The sequence below is a fragment of the Cimex lectularius genome, unplaced genomic scaffold, assembly GCF_000648675.2.
Source record: "Cimex lectularius strain Harlan isolate CLEC.00 unplaced genomic scaffold, Clec_2.1 scaffold16, whole genome shotgun sequence".
Lineage (NCBI taxonomy): Eukaryota > Metazoa > Arthropoda > Insecta > Hemiptera > Cimicidae > Cimex > Cimex lectularius.
The window spans coordinates 293,837-319,551 of record NW_019392679.1 but is presented as its reverse complement, the minus strand read 5'-3'; the positions used below and the strand labels follow the sequence as shown (position 1 = coordinate 319,551).

The window sequence follows — 25,715 nt, the reverse complement described above, 5'->3', positions numbered from 1 at the left end:
TAAAGCCATTGGCAACGCTTCCACGATATTATAAATACAAAATATTAAGACAAAAAAATTAATAAACAAAGAGGAAATTAAAATTCAGAAGTGGTGAAAAAATAGAGCGAGGGGAGCGAAAAAAGGATAAGAAAGAATGAGAAATAATATGCGCGTATGTGTGTAAGAGAGAGAGATATGAGAGAAAAAAAGAGGGAGAGAGAGAGAGAGTGAGAGGGAGATTAGTGTGAGAATGAGTATTTAGTAAAATGGAGTGATGAGTCAAAGGTATAGTTAGTGAGTGAGCGTGGGTAAGAAAGAGAGATAGTTAGTGTGTGAGTGTGACTGAGAAAAAATGAATTAGTGAGCGAGTGAGAGTAAAAGAGAGTGATAGTGTGTGAATGAAGAAGGATAATAGTAAGGTAAAAGAGCTAGTTAGTGAGTGTGTATGGGTGAGAAATAGTTAATGAGTGAGTGTGAGTGAAAAAAAACGGCACAGTTAGTTAGCGACAAAATTAAGACCGAAAAAATATAGTGAAGAAGAAATGTATGGAGAGAGAGAGAGAGAGAGAGAGAGAGAGAGAGAGAGAGAGAGAGAGAGAGAGAGTGAGTGAGTGAGTGAGTGTGAGGGAGATTAGTAATGAGAATGAGTGTTGAGTAAATTGGATTGATGTGTAAAAGGGATAGTTAGTGAGTGAGTGTGGGTGAGAAAGAGAGATAGTTAAGGAGTGAATGTGACTGAGAAAAAATTAAATAGTGAGTGAGTGTGACTGAGAAAAAATGAATTAGTGGGTGAGTGTAAGTGAGAAAAAGGGAAAGTTAGGGAGTGATTGTGACTGAGAAAAAATGAATTAGTGAGCGAGTGAGAGTAAAAGAGAGTGATAGTGTGTGAATGAAGAAGGATAATAGTAAGGTAAAAGAGCTAGTTAGTGAGTGTGTATGGGTGAGAAATAGTTAATGAGTGAGTGTGAGTGAAAAAAAACGGCACAGTTAGTTAGCGACAAAATTAAGACCGAAAAAATATAGTGAAGAAGAAATGTATGGAGAGAGAGAGAGAGAGAGAGAGAGAGAGAGAGAGAGAGAGAGAGAGAGAGAGAGAGAGAGAAAGGGAGAGATAAAGAAAGCGAGAGTGATTAAGAGACATTTGACTATATACTAGGGCTCATTCTCTAAGCGTCTAAGTCCTTGGTCCGATCAAGAGTTGTCGTAGATCCAGCAATAATAAATTCTTTGTAAATAAATTATATTGGTCCACACCGTCAGCGGGCCGTATTAATTATCTCTCTAACGAACCGTTAACTAATGAACCTGGTTCCGGCCGGCATCTGTCGACCCACTCTCCTTTTCTACACCTAAGCGCGACCGAGAAAAAATTTAGCTTTTGTGTTTATTTATACTCCAGGCGAAAATTACAGTAAGTCTAATTGTCCCTGAATGATTTGATACCCTAAGAGACCATGGTATACTCGCAAACCAGCTCTGAGTTGTATTTGTAATTTTCTCAATTGAAAGATTTTACTCCGATTTCTTTCCGTTGATGTCTGTTGACCAGAAGGGCATTTAAACTCTTGTTCTTGGCATTTCAACTGTCCCGTTGCGCGAGTTTCTCGACGGTCGCGAGGAGGAGTCGGCGACCTGCCCCAAGATCGGCGGATATCGATGCCAGGAAGTGCCAATCCCTGGAGAAGGTGGCCGGAGTGGGCCGAGCCTGGAAGGGGAAGGGCTCGGCTCCACTTACCTCCCGGTTTGGACTGGACCATTAGTCGGCCTTGTTCTCGGGTACACTATCCTCATAAAATATACTTTATCGCCACCGGCGCCAACCCTCTCCTCGACCGAATCCCTTTTTATTCACCCCTTGGTCACCTTGGGAGGAAGATCCCCCTAGTCAACTGACGTCCTCAAGTTGTGACTACTATATAAAGATATTATTATTTAAATAATTCATAAAAACCTTCGTACTTTTTAGCAAGACGGAATAGGCCAATATGCCACCAGGGTCATAATTTAGGAAAATTAATTACAAACATATTGAGTTCTAAAAAAAAAAAAATTAAATGGTAAAAAAGACAAAATATGGAACAGTGGATTTTTAAATTACAAGTACGAATGAAAAAATGAGAGATAGTGAGAGAGTAAAAAGAGAGGTAGGTAATGAGTGAGAAAAAGAGATAGCTAGCGAGGTAATAAACAAAGAGAAATAGTTAGTGAGTGAGTACGAGTGAAAAAAAAGGTAGTAAGGTAGTAAAAGAAGAGTGATATAAGTGAGAAAGAAAAAAAGTTAGTAAGGGAGTAAAGAAAAGAGAGATAGTGAGTGAGTGGGAGTGAGTGAAAAACTAAATTGCCCAACTAATAATAACTTTCTGACTAAATTGTAGAAACGTTATCTGTTAGAAATTCACTTAGTTAAATTATTTCTCGTAAATATAGGCGAAATCGGGAAATTCTACTTGTTACTATAGCAAAACAGACAGACCACACACTACTGAAGATGGCGAAATGCCAAAACGCGTCTGACAGGCCAAACCAGCGAGGCTAGGCGGACCCGGATGACCGGAATCGACCGAACAGTAAGTTACTGCATTACCCCATTACGGATTCGTGATAACCGTTGAGTATAATACGTTCATTCGGATAAAAATAGGATCACGGTTTGTGAAGAAATAAAGGAAAGTAAAAAACCTTTGATTTATTAGGCGACACACCTTTTTCTTGCTGGCATTTTCAATAGATATCTACCTGTTGTATCTCGTGACAGGTCTTGTTGTCCATGTGTAAAAAACCAACAAAAAAAATCAAAGATAGACAGATTAACCTCATCAGAAACGACTCATCTACTTAGCTAATCACGCCGCAGACCTTAAAATTTTCACAATTTTCAAACTTCCTAACAGTCAGTCATTCTAGTGGAGGATAAAATAATTAATTTATTAAAATTTAAAAATTGTTTGTAGTTAGTAAATCAGCTGTGATAATAAGTAAGTCGTATACAGGTAGAAATCAATGGAAATCTGATAATCTGGCAATGCTTGAGTACAGACAGTGAACAAGTTAAAGATCTTACTATAAAAGTCTACCAATTTTGTCGGAGCTTGGACAAAGGCAATAGAAATTTTTTTAACAAAATATAAATTATTATTTAGTAAATATTTACTTTCATGTGTGACAACTCAATATTAACCAAATATAATTTTATATCTTGCGGTTATAGTTTGACATCGTCTTTCCCAGTGACTTCCAACATTTTATAGATGACAATTTCAATAATTAAACCTGCTTGTAAATAGACTCATATTGTATAAATAAAAACGATTTAGTGAATGATGTAGTCGTAAATTTTCTCAAATGACATGAACGTGATGAACAGTTCGCTGAAGCTTTAGAATGACTTAATAGCCAGTCAGATAGAAAATAAAAATAACTATTTTTACGGGAAGTAGATCAGGTTTGAAAGGTTGTAAAATATCATAAAAATATTCACCCTCGGTGGAATTGATTAAAGAACTCGTACGTAGGATCTAGTCCTCACATCTGCAGGATAATGACTCAGCTGGCGAGCTGGCGAAAGATTCCATTCCAAGATTTAACTTGGATGGAAAGTTGCTCTACATTGCATATTGCCAGTTGGTAAAATACATGAAGGGATATGAAATCTTTGGAAGGGAAGCCAGAAAAAGCCTGCTTGTTTTACAGTCTGGTCTAAATTTTTTGTCACACCTTCTAAGCCAAGGAACCGAGTTTATTTTTTGCAATTGGTCAAACGCTTCGAGAATTAATGTTATATTTTAAAAATCCAGCTATTTGCAGAAAAACGCACGATATGCTTTCTATCGCTTCAAGCAAGCTCCTGAAGAAACCCAACATGAATCACTATGGGGTCTCACATTTTGAAATTGAAACAATAGTCTATGCTATAGCTTGTTCTTCTCAACTTAGTGCTTTTAGCCTTGTGGCCAGGATGTCGCGTGAATTGAGTGATGAAAAAAAATTCCTTACGTGTTCTTTCTCTCTGGACATGTATCATTGCGAAATTCACTAAGCCTGTCTATACCACCGAAACTAAGTGGTTTGAAACAAATTTTTGAAAAGTACTGACCAAAAACTAAAAGTTGTACTAATGATGATTTGTATCTTCAGTAGTAATTATTTCTTTATATTGTTTTTAATCGTAAGAGAATTTGTGAAATATAATTCCTCATATATTTTTATTACAGTAGTTTTAGTACAGAAAAAATCCGTTAGTACGGTTAATATGATAAAATTGATTATATTTAATTAGGGTTTTTAAAATATTTAGTAAGTTAATATGTATAAGAAGTAAAAGAGCATTTTAAGTACCTTGTTTGAAATTCTTCGGTTTAGTGGCTTTTCTCGATTTTCGGCCGGCGCCGGATCCCAGGATATTTTATGCGTCAATTAATCTCGTCGTCGTCGCCTTCCCCTAAAAAGTACAAATAAAAATAAAATAAAACAAACAAAAAACAAACGGTGATATCACCGGCATTGTTGCAAACGTGAGAATGGAAATAATTGGGATTTTAAACTTTTTATTGCCCGGACGGCCGCGGCCCTACCAGAGGGAAAGGTAATTCATGTAATAATTCAATTAGTAATAAATTAAGGAAAAATTTCCTTTTACAAAAAGGTAGTTGGTAGGAGATAACGATATTCTAAAAGTTTTACGTTTTAAGGCGAAAAAAATAAATGCAATATTCAAAATGTCAGTTCGCTGAACTACATGGAGACTAGTTTCTTTTTACCTTCATAATTTTACTTACTATTTACTACTTAAATGATCAAAGTATTTTTTATTGTTTACTGAAGCTAATAAAATGTTATGTGTCAGATTTATTTATAAAATTTAGTAATAATTTAACATGTTTTGAAGGGCGCGTCGGTGGCCGCAACGGTTTAAGCGTTGACACGGCGCTCAATAAAAAATGTAAAATTATCATGCAATTATCATTGTAAAATTATCATGCAAAATATGTGGTTGTGCCGGTTTTGGCGTTTATATGGTCTAATGGCAATTTTTTTCGTAATCGTAATATGTTTCCACATATAAAAAAGGATGGGAATCTGCTCTTCATCATTAATATCCTAGATTGGATACTGTTCAATAATAATAATTGAATAATCTTCTTATATATCTATATGAGCTGGTATTACACAAAATTAAGTATAAACTACATTTTTATAACATTGTCTTTTTTTGACCAATTTAAAATCACCATTGTTTTCAGCGTAAAACATCCTTTAAAAAGATGTGTCAGGATGTGTAGGGTCGTATTTGAAATTTTGAAGTTGAACTGGCCCGTCGGAACCCTGTAAATTATCTTCAAAAAAGGTAAAAATTTGAAACTAGACTAAAAAATATTGAACACGTATTTTTTGTTTTCTTGATAGAGACATGTTATACATAATTTGGGCTTTCCATCATCTTCAGTGAGGAACTCTTTCCCTTGAGAGACATCGAACACCAGTGCAGACCCAGTGCTAGTTCAACCTGAGTCCAACGATCACCAACATACAATCTTGATAAAGATTTTCAAGAAAAGGGTGCTCGAATATGTAAAAAAATGTCAAGATTGTTTATTATTCTATCATCACCCACGCAAGAAATGTTTATCTCCAAAGTGAAAAAACAAAAACCAACCCCTTTACTAAAAAAATGTGACAATTCGCTTGCTTATCCAACTGTAATGAAGACAAACAATAATCTTTTTTTAAAATAAGTTTCTAACAAACCTGCTTGAATCTGATAATAAGAGCATATCTTATTGGATAATAGAGGCAATTAAAGACGGACTAACACGTTTCTTAGGACGTGTAACGACCTCATCAAGCACAAACTGCAAGTTCACTGGAAAATAACTGGCTGAAACCAGCTCTGAAGAAGCCCAGGGACATGTAGCATTATCTGATGATTAGTCAATCATATTGTCAAATGTCATAACGTCTTGACTGTGCTTTTTTTAAAAATTAAATCTAGATTTATTTTTGCATTATATTATTTATTGCAATACCAATCTAACAACGGTGTTTTATACCAGGTCAATTTTCCTTCTAAATCCTTCTTCTTGATGAACCTGTTAGATCGTTTGTCTTGACTACTTACAACGTACTAATCAAAAAGGTCGAGCAGTTGATTTTCGTTATCTTTTTATGTTTTGTTTATATTACATCTGCCGGGTCGGGTAACGTTGGTACTCTACTAGCTTTTCGCAATAGATAATTAACTAGTCGCGGGTTATATAAGAAGGTGATTTTTGGACATACATCTGCCATCTACAAGTACTTGGGGTCATTTTGAAGTTGTTGTTTTTTTCTTGGAGAGGGGAAAGATGGCGATTTTCAGAAACAAGTCATTAATCTTCAAGCTGAAATTTTGGTTTCAATATTTTCTGGACAGACCTTGCACAAAACATTACTGACATACTCGTGTACCTCATCCACAAGTACATACAAGGTCGTCATCAAATTAGTTGAATTAGCATTTGTTATTTTGTGATTTGGACTGAAGGTTTTCAATCTAAAATCGTGAATCTTAAGGCTAAAACCTGGTTTCGATATGTCGAAACTAGACTGTGCATATATCATCACCATAAGTCAGCTGCACTTCATCCACATGTACTTAGTAATCATTACTTGAAATTTAAGTTTGTGTTTTTTAATGGGATAAGATGATAGTTTTCAGGCACAAATCATAAATTTGCAAGTTAAGTCTCAGGTTTCAATATGTTGTAGGTAGACCTTACATAAATAGTAATGCTAGTGTACCTCATCCACAAGTATGAAATGGCTATAAAATTCGTTGAATATGGAGGTTTTATTTCTATTGGGATAAGATGACGATTTTCAGACTCAAGTCATAAATCTTCAAGCTGAATTTCTGGTTTCAATATTTTCTCGGTAGACCTTGCATAAATCATTACTACCATATTAGTCACATCCATAAGTACTACGTGGTCATCAAATTAGTTCAATTAACATTGGTTATTTTGTGATTTGGACAGACTGAAAGTTTTCAGGTTGAAATTGTCAATCTTCAGACAAAATCTGGTTTCAATATGTTGTGGCTAGAACGTATCATAATCATATCATATCATAATCATTGCCATAATCCTCTTTACTTCATCCACAAATACTTCCTAATAATCAATCGAGTTGAATTTCAATTTTTTGTATTGTATTTGGTCAAGCTGATGATTTCCAGGTAAAATCTATATAATTCATTATGTGAATATACTTAACTGATGCTGGCTGGTTTAGCAACGTTAGTCCGTATGTCCATTTCAGCTTCAGTTTTTCCTAAAGTTTTAGATGTCTGGGGCTCCTCCGGAGTAATTGAGGGATCAAACTTTAAGGATGAAAGGTGCAGAAGTATCTGAGGTGTAGAGGATGTACAGGATGTTTTTCGACGATATGGTCAATACTACTAGGTTAGTAGTAGTTAGTAGCTGCACAGCCAGTTTTAGGGAGTATTATCGAAGAATATTGTGTGTTTAAGTGGGTAAAAGTAACATGGGTGCATTTTCTTTCATTTACGCAGCCATTGGATGTAAACGCCAGGTGTGCCTGGAGCTCCTCCCATGTAATTAGGTGATCAGGATCAAAAGTGGAGGGTGCAGTCGGGATATCGTAAGTGTAGATGAACTCACGTCCAAGGCGATTCGGAGTAGTCCGATCTTTTGCAAACTTGAAGCATTGTAATTGGAAGTTTTAGTACAGGAAACGTCGAAGAATACAGAATTCTTTATTAATCGTATAATAACTTGTTTCTTGCGTCATTATTTTCAAAATTAGTAAGCTTGAACGATGTCCATATGCTGTCGGAGATTTTCTAAGTATTTCGGCTTTCCATTTAAGCCCTATCTTAAGCCGATAAACAAAACAAGTAAATCAAATTAATAAATAGACCAATTTTACAACAGACATCTTAAAAGCCGTTTAGCCGGCCTGCAATCCTTCGACGAGGGTCGATCTTTTTCGGTGGTGTGATTTACGGCCGGTTTTCCGCTTGAAATCGCTCGGATCAAGTTGGTCAGAAGCAAACTTTGGCATATTGCCGGGAGGAAGTGACGTCAAATCGAACCAACTGCTTCCGACCGAGGCTGCCGACAATTAGCAGAACAGCAAGTGGAAATAACGCGAAAATGGCCAAGTTGTTTACTATTTGTTCTTGGCCGGCAAATCTGACCAAAACAGCAAGGCTCGCATGTGATGATCCAACCCTGATAGACTTAAGGCATGGCTTCCAAACATTTTTAGTCAGCGGACCCCTTTCACAGAACTAAATCCAGGGCGGATACCATCTCATTTAAATATTTAAAATTACATACTTATAGTATTTAGTAAATTAAAATATTATAAATTAGCCAGTCCATTCCTAATTGAGTGATAAAGGGGGATATCACTATGAAAACAAACATTAAATTGACATACATACCTAACTTTATATACAAAATCCGGAACAAACAATCAAATTGGTCAGAACGAAGTCAATAATGTAAAACTCGAGCCAATTTCAAAAGTAATAATTTGCACATGAACGAATAATGAGTTAATGAAAAGAATGATGTAGCCCGCACGTTTTGGATATGTTAATTTTTCATTTTTGATAGCTGGAAACTGATTTCCGGTGATCTAGGCAGCTTCGGTATTTAGTTATGGTGGCTGAATAGATAGAAAATCTGGAATCGCATAGGTAAGTTGTGGCAAAATGAAAAAAGTTTTGCGTTTTCAACGAGCGGTTTTTGTTTTCCAGTCGGAGTCAAAAATGCGGGTATCTGACTCGAAAGTAGATTTCAAGGTGGAGTCTGAAGAAAGGTCTATCAAAATTCGAATACACTGATAGACTGGTTGGCTTTGTCGAAACAGAAAACGGTTTGACCGCCCATTCGTGGTCTTGGAGCTGTTGGTGCTCAGATGTTCGAAGGTGTTCACTTATTTCATCAATCGGCGCTCGCTCCAATTTTTCTTTAAAAAATCGTTTAACACAGGAAAACGCCACCTCTTCCTTCTCAACACATTAAATCCAAAACTGGATTTTTCTTTCGAAGGCGCTATCATCAAAGCTTGAAAAGAAAGAATATCTCATTCATTTTAATGTGTGGTGATTAGTGACCGTTAATCGATAATTATTCAGAAATCGTGAGATGCGGTCTGGTGTGATGTAGGTTTCAGAAAAACATTTTCTTTATCGTGCCAACGTTTCGATCTTTATTGAGATCATCTTCAGGGTTCAAAGTGTTTGTCTTCTGTGTAATTGTGCCATTCTTGCGTGTCGTATTGAGAGTGCCCACTGATCCCAACACGATACGCAAGAATGGCACAATTACACAGAAGACTTTGAGCCCTGAAGATGATCTCAATAAAGATTGAAACGTTGGCACGATAAAGAGAAAGTTTTTCTGAAACTTACATCACACCAGACCGCATCTCACGATTTCTGAATAATATTCATTTTAATGGAAATATCTGATAAATTCGACAGTATTCAATGCTATTTTTCATCATGGTAAACGTTGGCCAATTTGGCATTGTGGTCCATCAACAAGATAAGTCTTCAGAACGTAATTCTTCTAATCGAGAGACGCCACTTCATTTCTCTATGCCATGGAGAAGCAGGGAGTTATGAAAACTTCACGTATCGTCACAAAGTATTGTAAAAATTCTTGACTTCAATTACCGCAACTATTTTAAATTTTATTCATTCTACGTTTATTTTTGTAAGTATTAATTTTTCTTGAAGTTTGTCGCGGAACCCCTAGTTAGGGTCGTCGGACCACCCAAAACTCCGACTTACTGTATTCAAGCGTATCAAGTTAAAATGTGTACTGCTCATGATTAATAACGTTTAAGTGATGTTTTTTGAAATACCAAAGATAGAACAAAGTAGAAATAGTTAATAAGGCCGAGTTACGTTAGACCGTAATTTCTTAACCGTAACTAGTTCTTCCTAGTTCCTTTCTTTCCCGATCTTGTTTCTTCCTTTCTGATTCTTTAGTGAATACTTCCATTATTGCACCATTCCAAAGTCTAAACCTTAAAAGAGATCCCGCGTGGAAGTCTGTAATGATTAACTAATCCGTGAACCCTGTTCGACTGAAATGTTTTTGTAACCATGCCCAGACTTTTTCTATGTTGTCATGTTTTCCATTCAACTGGATGCTAGGAATATAGGATGGTTTTGTTTCGCTAACAACCTAGAAACAAAATCGATCCATTGAGTTGTTCGTAATTAGAAAGTCTTGAGCCAAAAATGTGACCAGGCCGTACAAAAATCTCAATATGACGACCAGTTCTGCTCCGGTATATTTTTACAAAAATCTGAACCTTATCTCAGAGGGGCCACTTCCATTCAAACGCCCGATATCGTTTGGGATCCTCAGTTAGAAAGAAACATGGATTGTTAAGGTAAAGCGTTCTAAAAAAAACTATTAACACTTAAATGGCCAAAAAGGAAACAAAAACATCAGGCAGTGAGAACATTCAGGAAGGGAGTTATAGGAGTATTGTCTACAACGAAATTCGCTCGGGCGCCCGTGTCCCGTCCATTGAAAGGTCGGGTCGACAGTATAATTGAGTGTTAATGAAGCCGGGTTCAGGTAGCAGACGGCCTGTCCATTGTCTCCTGGCGTACGACACAGATAGTCCATTAATAGGTGTGGTTTCCGACAAGAGGCGCCAAAAGCCGGGTCAATTTTGACCCCGTGTCGTCTGACTCCATTGTCAATTTCCCTTTGGTCAATGGCCATTCATAAAAGTTTCCTCGACCACATCCGGCGAACCTGCGCACAGGTTGCTCAACTGTGGACAATGTTTGGGCAACTTTAAGTAATTGTGCTTTACGGGATTTTTACTTTCGATCTAGTCTCGCTGTTTGGCAAACCGAGATGATCGGGAACGACCAAACTACAGATCCATCACCTCGATGTTCTCTAGAATAAAATCACAATTCAAATATTATAACTTTCCGATCAAAAGTTTGAATTATTTGATATTTTTAACAATCTGATGTTGTATTGGATCTTCTTGAGGTCATGACCTCAAGAAGATCCAATACAACATCAGTTTCAACTACGTAGGTCGATCAACGTCAACTAGAATTTTTAACAATCGTTAGAACTTGTTTAATTTTATACTTGGCTGATACAAAGACACATTATGGGATGTTGTGGGGAATTACGATGCAAAGCAATGTTGATCAATGTGTCCCTCTGCCCATGACTCCTTATAATGGTGAACAGGAATGTCGCCTTATATGAGAACACAGCAGCAAGCTTACGATCTTATGACAATTTAAGGAATTCTTCTAATGTATAAATGCTTAAATAAATATAAATAGATGCTCTTTTAGATAAACCTAAACTCAAGAAGTCTTTCTGGATTGTTTAAAAAAAAATTTCCTCAGAACCTTACATAGTTCTGTAATTAAACAAGCATAAGGACCCTGGCAACTAAGTTGCGTCTTACGGCATGCTATAAATTTAAAGAACCCAGAGAATATAGACAAAACTATGAAGAACAACCAAACTACGGGTTCTTCGATCCCGCAGAAAAACAAATCTCAGTTTTTCGTTCAGTTGGTTGTAGTTGAGGGTTTGGAAGTAAGTAACCCACATGTTAAACTGAAAAACACTTGCTCACTCTCTGTATCTACACTCTTACGGGTTCAGGTGGCATTTAGATGACACAGGTTCCTCAATGAAGATGGCGTGAACCGAAAAGCGACTAAACTTTTCTAGATATAACCAGTAGAGTGATCAAGTTTAACAATGGTTTCTTTCGTTTGATATTCGCTGTTCACATATGTGTTATGGGTCAGCTCAACAATTCTGGACAGTTCTAGTATATATTCTGCATAAAACAAAGAAAACAGTTACCATATTTGGCCAACCAACGGGTACTTCTATCTATGACCAGCCCATACTTTTGTAGGTGTCGTTGATTTTAGATTTTTCAAGTGCTTTTGTTTTTATAATTTTTTCCAGTGTTGACAATGGGAAAATCAAAAAGGTAGAAGGGTAAAACTACAAGAACTCAGAAAAAAATCATCCTTCAACAGGAGGAAACATCAGTTTTTGTAAGGAGATGATATAAAAGAAGAAGAAGAAGAAGAAGAAGAAGAACAAAAACTGAAATAGTAGTGATTGAAAAAATGTCTTTTTTTAATGCAAACCATAGATGAAAAATACCATATTGAAATGAAAAAAATTAATACAATTTTTTCCAGAACAGGGCCATGCCTAAGGTCTTGACTTTGGATCGGACTAGTGTGGAGCGACTTTACACGTACTTGCAGGTTCTTAGAGTTTGGTTTGAAAATATGTAATCACAAACCAAGAATAACGCAGCATACATAAGTAGTTAATATCAATAATAACAGGCTAGAATTGTAGGGGAGGCAGTAGTTTGATTGGTTGGACGAAGAAGCCATCAATAAAAAAGTGTGGGGAATTGAATTACACGGTAGTACAGATGAAATTGCCAAATACAACGAACAAAATTTTTTTTCCAGGTTGTCATGCACATTCTCACGATGCTTCTCCTAGTTGTAATTATACAATTCCGATCAATTTACTTCCCTACCGGAATAAATTAAGTAGACCCAGTTTTAGACCGACGAGCAACAAGGCTTCTTCCTGATTTACGAGGGCCGAGACGACAACCGGGAATAGCAAGAGTGCTCGCCCATTAGCATAACCGACAGGTAAGCCCCTTTAAGTGGAAAGCAGAGTTTACGCCTTGCGCGCGCGCGTCCCTCCGGCACGCTCATTTCCATGACAGTTCCGGTTCGAATACAACAAAGGCACAAGTGACAAACATCGAAGAAAATTGAAAATAAAAATCAAATAGAGATCAATATTTGCTAACGGGTAATGAGAAAGAGCTCGAACTTGGTTCTGTACAGTTTTGGTATTGTTAAGCCTGGAAAGTAAGTAACTTGAAAGCCTTGAATGTAAGAAAAACAAGCTTTAAAAAAATTCGCCTTTAAGAATAGAAATACAAAGGAAATAAATAGGTTTATTTTAAACAGAAGAAATACTAACCACTGAGACATGTATCCAGACTTGCTTTCAACAAATCTATTCAAAACATAAAGGGCAAAACATAAACGTAAGGCGGTTGATTACTATGCCGTTCGCAGACGATGTCCTTTGTTGCTTTGCTGCTATTTGCTCATATGGCACATCGAGAAGCTTGGGATTGAAGAATGAAAAGCCAATCAAAATAATATGTAACATGCAAAGGGGGAACAAAGAAGAAATAGAGATTGGCCTAGAAATACTAAACTGAATCAGCTGTCCGGTATATCTAGGCCAGTTCTCCTTTGAGAAAAGCACCACAAAGAAAATAAATTGAAGAAGTCATTTTAACTTTAAGAACTACTGGCAACTGAGGCACATAAAATGTTATCATGGCATGAAAATAAAGAAAAAGGTTTCTGATATGACCCCTGACTAGTATATGGGGGCAAATTGGCTCGTGGCCATACTAAAATCAATACTGCCCAGAAGGCACAGAGGTAGATTTTTGCTGGGAATTTTTTTAACTGATATAATTAGAGATAAAGTAACGATGTCATCGGAAAAAAGATTAAAACAGAACTGCCAGGGGTTATGCTTACAAAAACATTTTACTATATGCAACACAGATTAGACTATAGGACTTTGGAATAATAAGGCTAAAAAAACATCCAAAATTATTCAGGTATTAAAAACCAAAATATATAGTCAGAATAGTAGATGGAGAAATTTAACAAAAGAAATACGAAATGTTATATCTTACCTGGAAACCTAGTAAAACTTACATTCACGAGTGAAATTGTCAAAATATTATACCATCTTTTCTATAATTAAAATTTCGTTAGAAAATAAGGGATAGAATAAAAAATAAAAAATTAATTTTATTGATTCATTTACATTTTGGAAGCTGATATAAATCAAGTGAGAAAAATTCAGAACTTTCAGAAGACCAGATTACAAGAGGGCCTTTTCAAAATTACAAGCCTCTTAGTTTGTTTTTTAACCAAAATTCAAATATGAATATAAGTGAGGATTTTTGATAAATTATACACCCAATATACTACGTACAAGAAAATATAAAAATTATACAACCGCCGAGTTCTTGCTTTTTTATCGGTTCGTAATTTTTGATTTTCAGCAAAGTCCTCCATAATATTTTCTACAAAAGAAATCATATTTCGATTTAAAACGCAGGTTATCACTTTTTTTATACAGGGTTTTCCGTAGTCCGTAGGTCTACCTACGTGTCAAATTGTACTAAAAAGTCCCCACTGTTCAATGTTTGATTCTCAATTGTATTCGAGATGTACGACTATTTCGACCTTTCAAAACTTTATCCCATAAAGTCCAACGTATCTGATAAAAATCTTAATAATACTGTAAAATTACACCGATAAAAAGAGCACAGAAAACTTTATGAGATTTATTTTTGCATTGTAAACTTAAGTAAACAAAATACAAAATTACTTAGAAAATAAACCTTTTACGAGTTAACAAACTTATTGTCTAAAGTTTTAGTAATTTTTTGTTTGTTTCTGTAACTAAGGCACTTTCGGAAAAGTTGCTCCTATTAATGAGCATTATTAGTTTTAGTGTACTTGTAAGTTGTGTTTAAACGAACTTTATTTCTGAAAGGTCGATTATCAGCTATGCAAAATATAATAATTGATTGCTAAAAAATTGGTTCCAAAGGGCTTAGAAAAATTAGTCATTAAGACATTTGGAAACCTCTATTAAAAATAATTCTAAGAGTCTTTTTTTATTTTCTTTGCATACCTTTCAATTTTTTTAAATAGAAGTTTCAAAACTCTAATGACAAATTGTTTTTAAACCATTTGTAACCGAAAAATTAAATCTTTTTAGCAATCAAGCGTTAATTTTACATTTTACACTAGTAATAACTGACCTTTGAGAAATTAAGTACACACATGAATTTACAGCTCATTAGTAGAGGTAACATTTCTGTAAATTCCTGATTTGTCAGTATTTACTGAACCAAGAAAATCTTTAAACGAAAACTTATACAACACTCGTAAAAGTTTATATTCTAATTGATTTTATTAATTAATTAATTTTTTCATTAAAGTTACAATATAAAAACTGAATTTCATAGTGGTTTTAATACCGTTTCCATTGATTTAATCAAAATTACGATAGGAATATGATTTTATAAGATACGTGGGCTTTATGGGAAAAAGTTGTGAAAGGGTTAAGTAACACGAAAAGTGAAATATCTCGAATACATTTGAGTATCAGACTTGGTGGTCAACTTGAGACATTTGAGGGCCATGCTGGAGAACATCTTATAGTTTTGACGACCGTTCTTGCATTCCCTGCATAAAATGATTGTGTGTAAAAAGAGAAAGAGATTTTGACGAGATAGAACATTGTTCTTTAATACAAAAAAAAAAATCCTGAGTAAAATATACTTTATTAGAACAGGTTAATTCGACATGTAAGTATGTAGTAATATTACAAACTGCAAAGACAGAAGTACAAGACTCAAGACAGGCGATTACTATTGCAAAATTAAAAAAAGTAGGCTATTTAATTTTTGAAAATGGGAACCGTTTAATCATGATGATCCATTTATGTTCGGAAGAAAAACAATAATAATTTGCTAATTTTTGATGAAAGCAAATTATTAAACATTAGAATAGAATTTACTCTGATTTTTTTTATTATTTAAGTATTGCAGAAGACGGAATGAAGATAGCGAGATTAAGCGGATCACACAGCAGCCAGATATTAAAGTATTCGCTTTGGTCATATTTATCTTGAGATCTTGAGGCAGATCAATGATCAATATACATACATAGTTATAGACTAATTAAATCTGGATTTTTGCCCTTAGGATAGTAAAATTAAATTTTCCCCCCACAAAAGCCAAATAACCTTTCTCAACACAATAAAATCTACAAATTCGTAGGGGTGCTATAAACGGACATTTTTTAAGTTTTTTATAAATAATTTAACTTCTCTTGTTTCTACATTATAAGACGAGGAGGAAAATGGTTAATTTAACTTTTAGAAGTTGGTAAACAATTTCTAAGGCAACATTTCAACCGGTGGTAATCGCTCAACAGTAACACATATGATAAAACCCCCATTGTCCCCGATGACTTTCTAAAAGATAACATGGAGATAAAATTAAAAAAAAAGTGGCGATAGCACAGGTCGAATTGCACCGGAAACGCTTAGGTCCTTACCTATTATTTTTAAGCATGTTATCAAAAAACATATATAGCCGTGGGATTGTCAATTAACCACGTGGTGTCACGTGTAAAAAATAAGCCCAAGTGTTTTGGGTGTTATAAGAAGGATAAATGTTAAAAATGCGTATGAATGTACCCAAATATAAATAAATGTTTTCTTGTTTAACTGGAATTCATACAATTTTTATAATTTCTATATATCGACTTACTAAAAAAAGTAAATAAAAAAATATAAAACAATTAACCAATTCAAATACCACTATGATCAAGGCGGTTATCAAACAATTAAATGCTTTATAAAAACAAAACTCTTATTTGATGGATGATTAAACTTACACTGACACCATTTAACTAAAGATCTGGAAAAAAATCTCGAAAATCGGACCCACATATTGCAAGGTAAAGGCAAGGTTTTGAAGGTGACTTGTAAATTAATACAAAATGCCATAAAGCTTTGTAATAACCATATTTGCATATGAAAATAGGTACTTTTTTAAATCAAAAAATTACATTGTACCTCTAGTGAAATAGTAAAAATAACGGCTCTGAAGAGAGTATTTAAATCGCCCTTGTTTTGCGCTTATAAGGCCTGAACAAAATTTCAAAAATCGGACCTAAACATTGCAAGGTAACTGCTTTGAAGAAGATGAGAAAATAATTACTAATAATAATTTGTCTATGGAATATTTGTCCAATTCTATAAAAATGAATGAGAAAAGGGTTGAAATATATAAAATAAATATGTTAAACCGCAAAATTAACAGCTGTGAACTATTGCAATTGTGATAAATACATTTAAATGGTTACTGTTTTTCTCTAAAAAATAAAACAGCTACGGGTGTACCCATCCTGACGTCCTTAGGTGTAATGTATTTCTCCATAGGAGATCGTCAGCCAAACTGACCACAGTAGCAGTGACAGAACGCCACCCTTGAAGGCACCCTCTGGTTGCTCTCCCCATTATTGTGTCGTCCAATGTGGACAATTACCCTCTTCTTTATGCTTTACCCCATAAGGATTTTGAAAGCTGCTTTAGTGAAACTACAAATAATGACCCGGAGGGCTCAGCAATTTAGCTCATGTAAAAATCTGGACAAAATTTCAAAAATCGGATCTTAGTGTTGCAAGGCAACTTGACTGGTTTTGAGTAAGACAAGAAAATTTCGTAATAAAAAATTTCTACGTATTATTTGTCAAATTTTATAAAAATGATGGAAAAAAAGTGGTTGAAAGAGAGTAACTATGCTAAATGATAAAAAGAAGAGCTGTGAATTAATGCAGCTTAACCTTATGAGAAAGATCTTGTTGATGAACACAAGAGGACATGTAGCCATAATTTTACAATGCAATTGTTACAGTATTTTTACTCTAAAAAATGAAACATCTACAATGTACAACTAATAACTAATGAAAATGCATAAATATTAGCTCTGAAGATAAATCCCCCATGTTTTTTAGTTTATATAAAAATCTGGAAAAAATTTCATAAATCTATCCGGTATTTCGCAAAGTTCCAAAGTTACTGTTTTGAAGAAGAAAAGAAAATTTCGCGAATAAAAAATTTCTATGAACTATTTGTCCAGTTCTACAAAAATGAAAGAAAAAGGGTTGAAAAAGAGTAAGTAAAATGCTAAACGATAAAATGAAGAACTGTTAATTATTGCAGGTTAACCTTATGAGAAAGAGCTTGTTGATGAATACAAGAGGACATAAAGTTCTGAATAGCTATATTTTTACAATGCAATAGTTACAGGTTATTTACTCTAAAAAATAAAACACCTACAATGTACATCTAATAACTAATGAAAATGAAAAAAATATTAGCTCTGAAGACGATATTTAAATATCCCATGTTTTTTTTTGGCTTATACAAAGATCTGGAAAATATATCAAAAATCGGTCCGGTATATCGGAAGGTTTTGAAGAAAATGAGAAATTTTCGCGAATAAAAAATTCCTATGAACTAATTGTCCAGTTCTACAAAAATAAACGAGAAAAGGGTTGAAAAAGAGTGAGTAAATATGCTAAATGATAAAATTAACAGCTTACCATTTTGAGAAAGAGCTTGTTAATGTATGTATACAAGATGCCATAATGCTCTGTAATAATCATATTTATACAAGTAGGTAGTTAATGTTTTTTCCTAAAAAGAAAACAGCTACAATATACCTTTAATAACTTGTGAAAATGCATAAATATTAGCTCTGTTATAATGTTTCTCTAGCTCTGTTTTTTAGCTTATAATGTATGTATACAAGATTCCATAATGCTCTGTTATAATGTTATTTATACAAGTAGATAGTTTTTTTCATAAAAACAAAACAGCTACAATGTACCTTTAATAACTTGTGAAAATACATAAATATTGGCTCTGAAGACTCCTTTTTTAGGCTTTTTTAACTTGTATGTAGATCTAGAAAAAATTTCAAAAATCGGACCGATATATTGCAACGTTACGGTTTTGAAGAAAATGAGAAATATTCGTGAATAGAATTCAATAAAAAGGTAGAAAAGGATTGAAAGCGTAAATAATTATACTAAATGTTTAAATGGGCAGGCAGCAGTCAACTACTGGAGCTTAACTTTATGCGGAAGCGCTTGTAAATGATTACATTTAAATAGTTACTGATTTTCCCCTAAAAAATAAAACATTAACGATCTACCCCAAATGAAAAGTGAAACAACCAAAATAATGACTCTTAAGACAATTTTAAATAACGTGCTTTAGTTCATATAAAGATCTGGACAAAATTTCAATAATAGGATTTAAATATTGCAAGGTAATTGTTTTGAAGAAGACTAGAAAAGTTCGGGGATAAAAAATGTCTACGGACTATTTGTCCAATTGTATGAAAACGTAAGAGAAATTGGTTGAAACAAAATATTCTAAAGGGTAAAATGAGCAGGCGGCGGTGAAGTATTGGAGCTTAATTATTAGGAGAAAAGGGTTGAAAAAACTAAATAAATATGCTAAATGATAAATAGTCAGCTGGGACCTATCGCAGCAACTTTATCCTGTGAGAAAGAGTTTGTAAATGATTACAAGATGCAATAGTCATATTTGTTTATTTAAATAGTTATTACTAATAAATAATGATTTTTTCTTTAAAAAAATAGAAAAGCTACAGTATAATAACTCGGCGTCTAATAACTATATAAACAGCAAAAATATGGCTCTTCCGCTGGCAAATTCGTTCGACAATATTTTTTAAATTGAATATTTTTGAACTGCCTTACATATTTCGAGAAGTCATTAATTAAACCAAGCATATTTGGTTTATATATACATTTTACTTTATTTATATATATGGGGAAAAAATCTAAATAATCAGACCAATATCTGAACAAAGAAAACACGAGCAATTTATTCGGCTGATTATCAAATTACGCTGGTACTTCATGAACTTAAAGTAAAAAACCTATAAAACAGTCTTGACGTATAATTATACATCGCCACTAGGTCTGTTTCATTTTATAACTATTTCCTCAAGGAATAGTTAAAAAATATGGTGAAAATGTTATATCTTAATTTTTTTTGGGGGGAGGGGGTAAAAATCTTGTGAATTGTCGTAGGTCTGCATATGCTTATAAGAAACAAGCTAATGATGGAACACTAGATGGCATAAAGCATTGTAACTAACACATTTATACGACTAAATATGTAGTGAAACCACAAAAAAAGCTCTCTTTGTAATGGCACGTCGTCATGGACTTTTCAAAAAATAATATGGCCAACCAAGCATATGTTGATTTATCAAAATAAGTTCTGTCTTATTGCCTTAAACTGTTTTTATGAATACAGGTTTTGTGCAGCTGTTGGTGAATGTTCTGCACTCAAAATGATCTTATAACAGTTCAAATTTAATCTTTGGCGATAATAATGGTAAAATGTCCATAAATAAATCTGAGTTTGGTTGAATAACATTTTTTATATCGGCTAGATGTTATAGTTTGTAAGAATTAAGAGATTTTTAACGATGGTCTTACCTCAATGCTCACTAAAGGTTGATCCTAGAAGTTCAGCTTATTTATTTATTTTTGTTTTTTAAATCTAGGTGAGACAAATCACAAAACACCGTTTGGAGGGCCGATGTGGAGGAGCGACACGTGCCTGAACGGGGCGAGGTGAGCGACTGGGGCGGAGATGACGGGCTGCAGCGAGGACCGGCGGACCCCACTTTGCCGGACGAAGAGCCTCTGATTGGACCGGCGATCGAACGAGCACGCCCCGCCACACCCGCAGGCCGATCCTTCGATCCTTCGGTCCTGCGCTCCTTCGATCCTTCCTTCACCATCCTCCGCCCTTTCATTATCCCCTGTAGAACAATTTTACGAATTTAATTGTTTATGGAGAAATTCACCGAGTTGATAAATTTTCACCAACCTTCAAACTGATAAATTCACCTATTTTAAAAATAATCTGGAAATTACACACAAATAAAGTTTTTTTGAAAAAAATCGTCAAAAATTATGCAATATATAATTATAAAGCATCTATTTTCGAACTACAGCATAAAGATTATGACGGATCATGTAAGGGTCAACTGACTAGTCTGTAGATACTACTTCATCATCATTATCGTAATTATCAAAAAATTAGCTTCATATACTAAAAATTTAATAGAAAAGAAAAGATTTGGTATAATAATAAATTAAATGGCCATTACTAGCAAACAATTTTACAAGATCAATGATTTACAGGTGAAAAATCGCTTTTCTTTGTGAAATCAGGCATTCAAACTTTGATTAAAACTGTAAGCAAAGTCTTATTTAGCATACATTAAACACGCCATTATTTTAACAATATTAAATAATGAAGAGAATAATTTCGTAATTCTTACATAGTCCCTCGATTAGATTAGTTATGTAGTGTATGAAAAAAGTATGATAGTGTAGACTGAGTGTATTTAAATAAGCAGGAATGAATGAGAGGGTTACCGTAAAAAAGGAAGCATACCATAAGGAAGGAAAATAAAAGAAATTAAATTAAAGGAAAAACTCTTTTTCGGTTTGGCTTGTATAAATCACTCACTGTACATCTCGGGAGGTTGGGCCCCAGAAGCAATCCTAAGGTCGACCTATATCTCCAAAATGTGTGGAAATAGGATTAAAAACGCGGAAACAGAGGTTTTGGTATAAAGGAGAAGATGAAGACGAGAAGATGACAGAGGTGAGCTCGAAAGTTTTTTTCCGCAGATCTTAACACTGTCACACGACGACCAGAACTGCCGGTAAAGGACGTTAGGAGAGGTCGATGACTGGTCTTAAGGGAACAAACTGCAGATCCGTCTATACAAATGAGGAATGATGTCCCATACAGTTACAGACCACGTACACCCGGATTCTCAATTAGGACTTCGCGTTGGATTTCCCTTCAACAACTTAACAAAGTAATCGGAAAGATGTGAAGACATTTGAGCCAAAAATATGTGCTAGGGTGTCTTTCCGGACCTTTGGCAGTTATACTGGAGTTGCTTTGTAAATTGCAGTCTTATCGCTTAATATATATTTTTGCCTGATTCAGTCGTATTTAGAGGGAAGGACTTTTTATGTCAAATATAAACCAACGATTTCGACGTCTAAAACCATGCTTGCTGACGTCCCTCAGGGTAGTGTGCTTGGTCTGTACCGTGTTCTGACTATAAAAGTTCAGATTGGTGACGATATACACATATGTCAGAAAGAAGAATCATATGAAAAAACCCATAACAAACTTTAAAGAGAACTGGATGGAATCAATACATGGAGAATTAAGATGTACATTTACAATAATAACCCCAACATTAATGAGACAAATAGACCTTGAGTTGGAAACCCTTGTAGTCTTAAGGGACGGCCAGGCGCATCCACTATCTTGGCAGATCGGCCGCATCATCGAGAAGTACCCAGGCAAGGATGGAACAGTGAGAGTGGTACGCGTCAAGACGCCTATTGGAGAGTACACACGACCAGTGGTCCTTTTGGACCGTCGAAGAGAGCATGGAACAGTGAGAGTGGTACGCGTCAAGACGCCTATTGGAGAGTACACACGACCAGTGGTCCGTCTATCTCCTCTGCTGCCTGAGCCCTGACTGCTCCAGTGACACATTCTTTTCCCACGCCCCTTTGTTTTCTTCTGTTTTTTTTTCATCTTTCTGTTGTGCTTTTCTGGGACCTTCGAGTTGAAATTTCGCCTGAAATTTGGTGGGCGGTGTGTTACGGCCGTACGCTTTCGGGCCGAGCCGCGGTGATCGGCATGTTGACAACAACGGAATTAACTCGCCGATAACAGGATTGTTGACATGACTCGGAGTTTTACTTTTACTTACGCTCGAGCCTTGGTCGGAACTACTGCTTGACCTGTTGCTGCCCGCATCTGCTTTTTGCTGCTGAACGCCTGCCGCCGCGTCAACGCGTCGCCTGACTTACATTTCGCCGGCTAAATAGGGGTACCCCAGAACACGCAAGTCGTTTGTTTGTTTGTTTTTTTTCCTTTGTGTTTTTGTAGATTTTCTTTAATTTTTTTTACTTCATTTTATTTTGTATTTGACAAGCCGATCTTTTTGTTGTAGTTTGTGCGAGTAAGCCATTTAATTTTGTCATTTTACTTCTACAAGTATTTTTTGTGAAATAAAAGCAGAAACTTATCCAGCATTCTCTTTTATTTTCCCTTTGTTCGAACCGCGGGGTAAAGATATACCTCGACCCTAACTTGAGGTCCCCGAAGCCCCATCAACCAACGAGCTGTATCTTGGCCTGCACCTTGATAAGAGCTTGACGTGTAGATTATTAATTAGTCACCTGGAAAATGTAAATGTTTGGTAAATTTTAATCTATATCTAAATAATTTTCCGCTCTGAATTTTCTTTCAAATCATCATAATTAAATATTTTTTCAATTAAAACTCATGAACTTCAGATCTTGTTTAATTCGGTTTATATTAAAATAAGTATGTTGTAATTAATTTAACGATAAATATAAAAATAGTTTGAAATGAACAACATACGAAGGTCCAGCTTTGGTCTTTGTGTATTTAAGTTAAAATTAATTATGTATTTATTATCTTATTATCGTGCTTAACAAACATGTCATGTGAAATAGGTTTGCCTACTACTATAAACATAAACATCTCCCAAATTATAGTCCTAGATATAGATAAACATGTTAGGGTACATTCATTTTGGACACACCCATCGCTTTTATTTTAACATGCGTAGTTTATTTTGTTTTCAACATTTGTTGAATTGTGCACTAGTCACTATGATCTGAATGTAAGGTCCGCTGTTACCTCTGATTTTTTTTTTTTTTGGATCATGTCTAATCAATAATAGGTGGAGGATCATAAAAAGATATATACAGTGGAAACCCGTTTATCCGGACCCCGATAATCCGGACCCGTTTGTTAGAATATTTTTTATAAATTATTTGAGATTTATGAGATGCGGTCTGGTATAGTAGTGTATACTGGTATAGTCTCACGATCTCCAAATAATCATTAATTAACGGTCACTAAACACCACCATTTTTTTAATAAATTTCTCCATGTATGTATATTAATTTTTTAAAATTCATAATTCGACTATGGGACCTTTAATTCGTCGTTCGAAATTTGTAAAGGCCACCAAATCGCCCTTCCACTAGTCACACGATCGAAGAGGCCGGAGAGGCGTTTTTGTTAAAAAAATAAATAAAAGGTGTATAATATTTTAAAAGACTAGAAATTGTTGTCTCTCATGTTGTTTATATGTTGGCTTCCATTGAAAAAAAAAATTTATTACGTATATTTTTATTAGGTATTTTTTACGTATAAATTTTTCGAGAAACGCGTGTCCAGACATAACCAAAAATAAAACTAATAAAACATCTATTACTTTAAATGTTACTTGATACACGAATAAAAGTGTTCACTTTGTATGTGTTTTTTCCGATTTTATGAGACGATACAAATTTTCGGATGATCCTGACTTTCGATCATCCGGGCAAGTCCCGGTCCCTTCTGTATTTACTGTATTTGAAAAATACAGCAAGAGAGATAGAGAGAGGGAGAGAGAGAGTGAGTGAGAGAGAGAGAGAGAGAGAGAGAGAAAGAGAGAGAAAGAAAGAGAGAGAGAGGTTAAAAAATGAACAAGAAAATATCACTCATATAAAAATACCAGATACGATGTAAATAATCACGATTGAAAACTATAATTTTTTCAAATGAAATGACAGGGCTACATGTTCTTTCAAATATTTTATTTGTACCCTATATTACTACTACATATTACAAATGTGATCACTTTTTCAACTTTTTTCAAATCAAACTTTTTTCACACGGTCATAGCGCTAAAACTATTGGCAGCGCTGCATCCGGAGGACACATGCCATGAGAAGACATGACATATGCTCGGGTTCTCTGAATGGGGATATGCAGACAGGGCTCGAGCAGTAGGGTAAGGATGAATCGAGAGGCTGGTATGAAACTTTTGGAATCGAGAACGGATCAGTTCGTTGAATGTTGAGGTCGTTGTGGATAGTAACGTTGGATGTTGGATGGCTTGGCAGAACAGTTCCGCAGTAAAGTCTTGTATAAAGTTAATTTTGTTTTAACAATCAAACTGATTTTGGTCTTAGAAGTCTTCGTAGATTCCAAGTCTTCCATTAAGTTGTTGCTTAAGTCTTGTGTGGGTATTCCAGGTAATTCTGCTGTCTGCTATTCATTGAATGGAAAATACAATTGTTGAAGGACAGTTGTTTCAAGTGAACGTACACTGAGTACATTTATCTTCATTCATTCATGTTGCAAAATTTTTCGATAAGTTCAAGGTGTTCTTGGATGTGGGGGGTAACTTGGATAGGATTCGAGTTAGAGAACAAAATTGCGGCATAATCCGCGTAGGTGGTGTTAGTGTGTATAATTAGGTTAGAAGTATAAATGATTTAAATGATGGAACCAAAAATGGCTCCTTGTGAAACGTCTGCTTGTACCTTTCTATATTGTCTTACTTCCGACAACTCGTTTACGCACCTCTCTCTGAAGCAGAGGTCGATTAGATTTCACGATAAGGTGATAAGGAATGATTAGGAAGCGTTTAAGCTTATAAAGCATACCCGGTTGCTAGACCCTATCAAAATTTGATATCTAAGTACGCATTCAAGCTCTTTATTCTCTAGAGCATAGGAGATAGTGTCAACTTGTGTCAAGAGCGGAACCTGTAGACGGCCTTCCGAGAACTTCAGTCAGAAGCGAGGAATTGTCCTTACCCAATTAAGACTAGGTCATATGTGGTTTGCACACAGGCACTTATCATGGGCCAAAGCCTTCTTATGCAGAGAAATGTTGTTTGATATATTCCACATAATAGAAGCTTGCCATGCCTTGGCTCCTTACAGAGAGCGTGTAGGCATGCCGCCGGATTGATGAATGATTGTTAGGCACAGTAGCTATGTTCTGTTTTTATTTATTTTTTATTTTAAATTATTGTATTCTGTGTCTTAGGTTATGTGTTTTGTTTGAGTGCATATATTATTA

General features: G+C 35.0%; 1 protein-coding gene across 4 annotated transcripts in view; it reads right to left on the bottom strand.

The window, feature by feature from the left end:
• The window catches only part of LOC106661648 (GATA-binding factor A-like), a 57,742-nt gene extending 37,440 nt beyond the window's left edge, over positions 1 to 20,302 (bottom strand). For all 4 annotated transcript variants that reach the window (XM_014385183.2, XM_024225581.1, XM_014385186.2 and 1 more), the window contains exons 1-2: positions 20,213 to 20,302; positions 4,318 to 4,420 (exon numbers count right to left, since the gene is read on the bottom strand). The gene's annotated coding sequence lies outside the window, so the exon portion shown is untranslated. The remainder of the gene's footprint in view (positions 1 to 4,317; positions 4,421 to 20,212) is intronic.
• Positions 20,303 to 25,715: the final 5,413 nt, after the last annotated feature.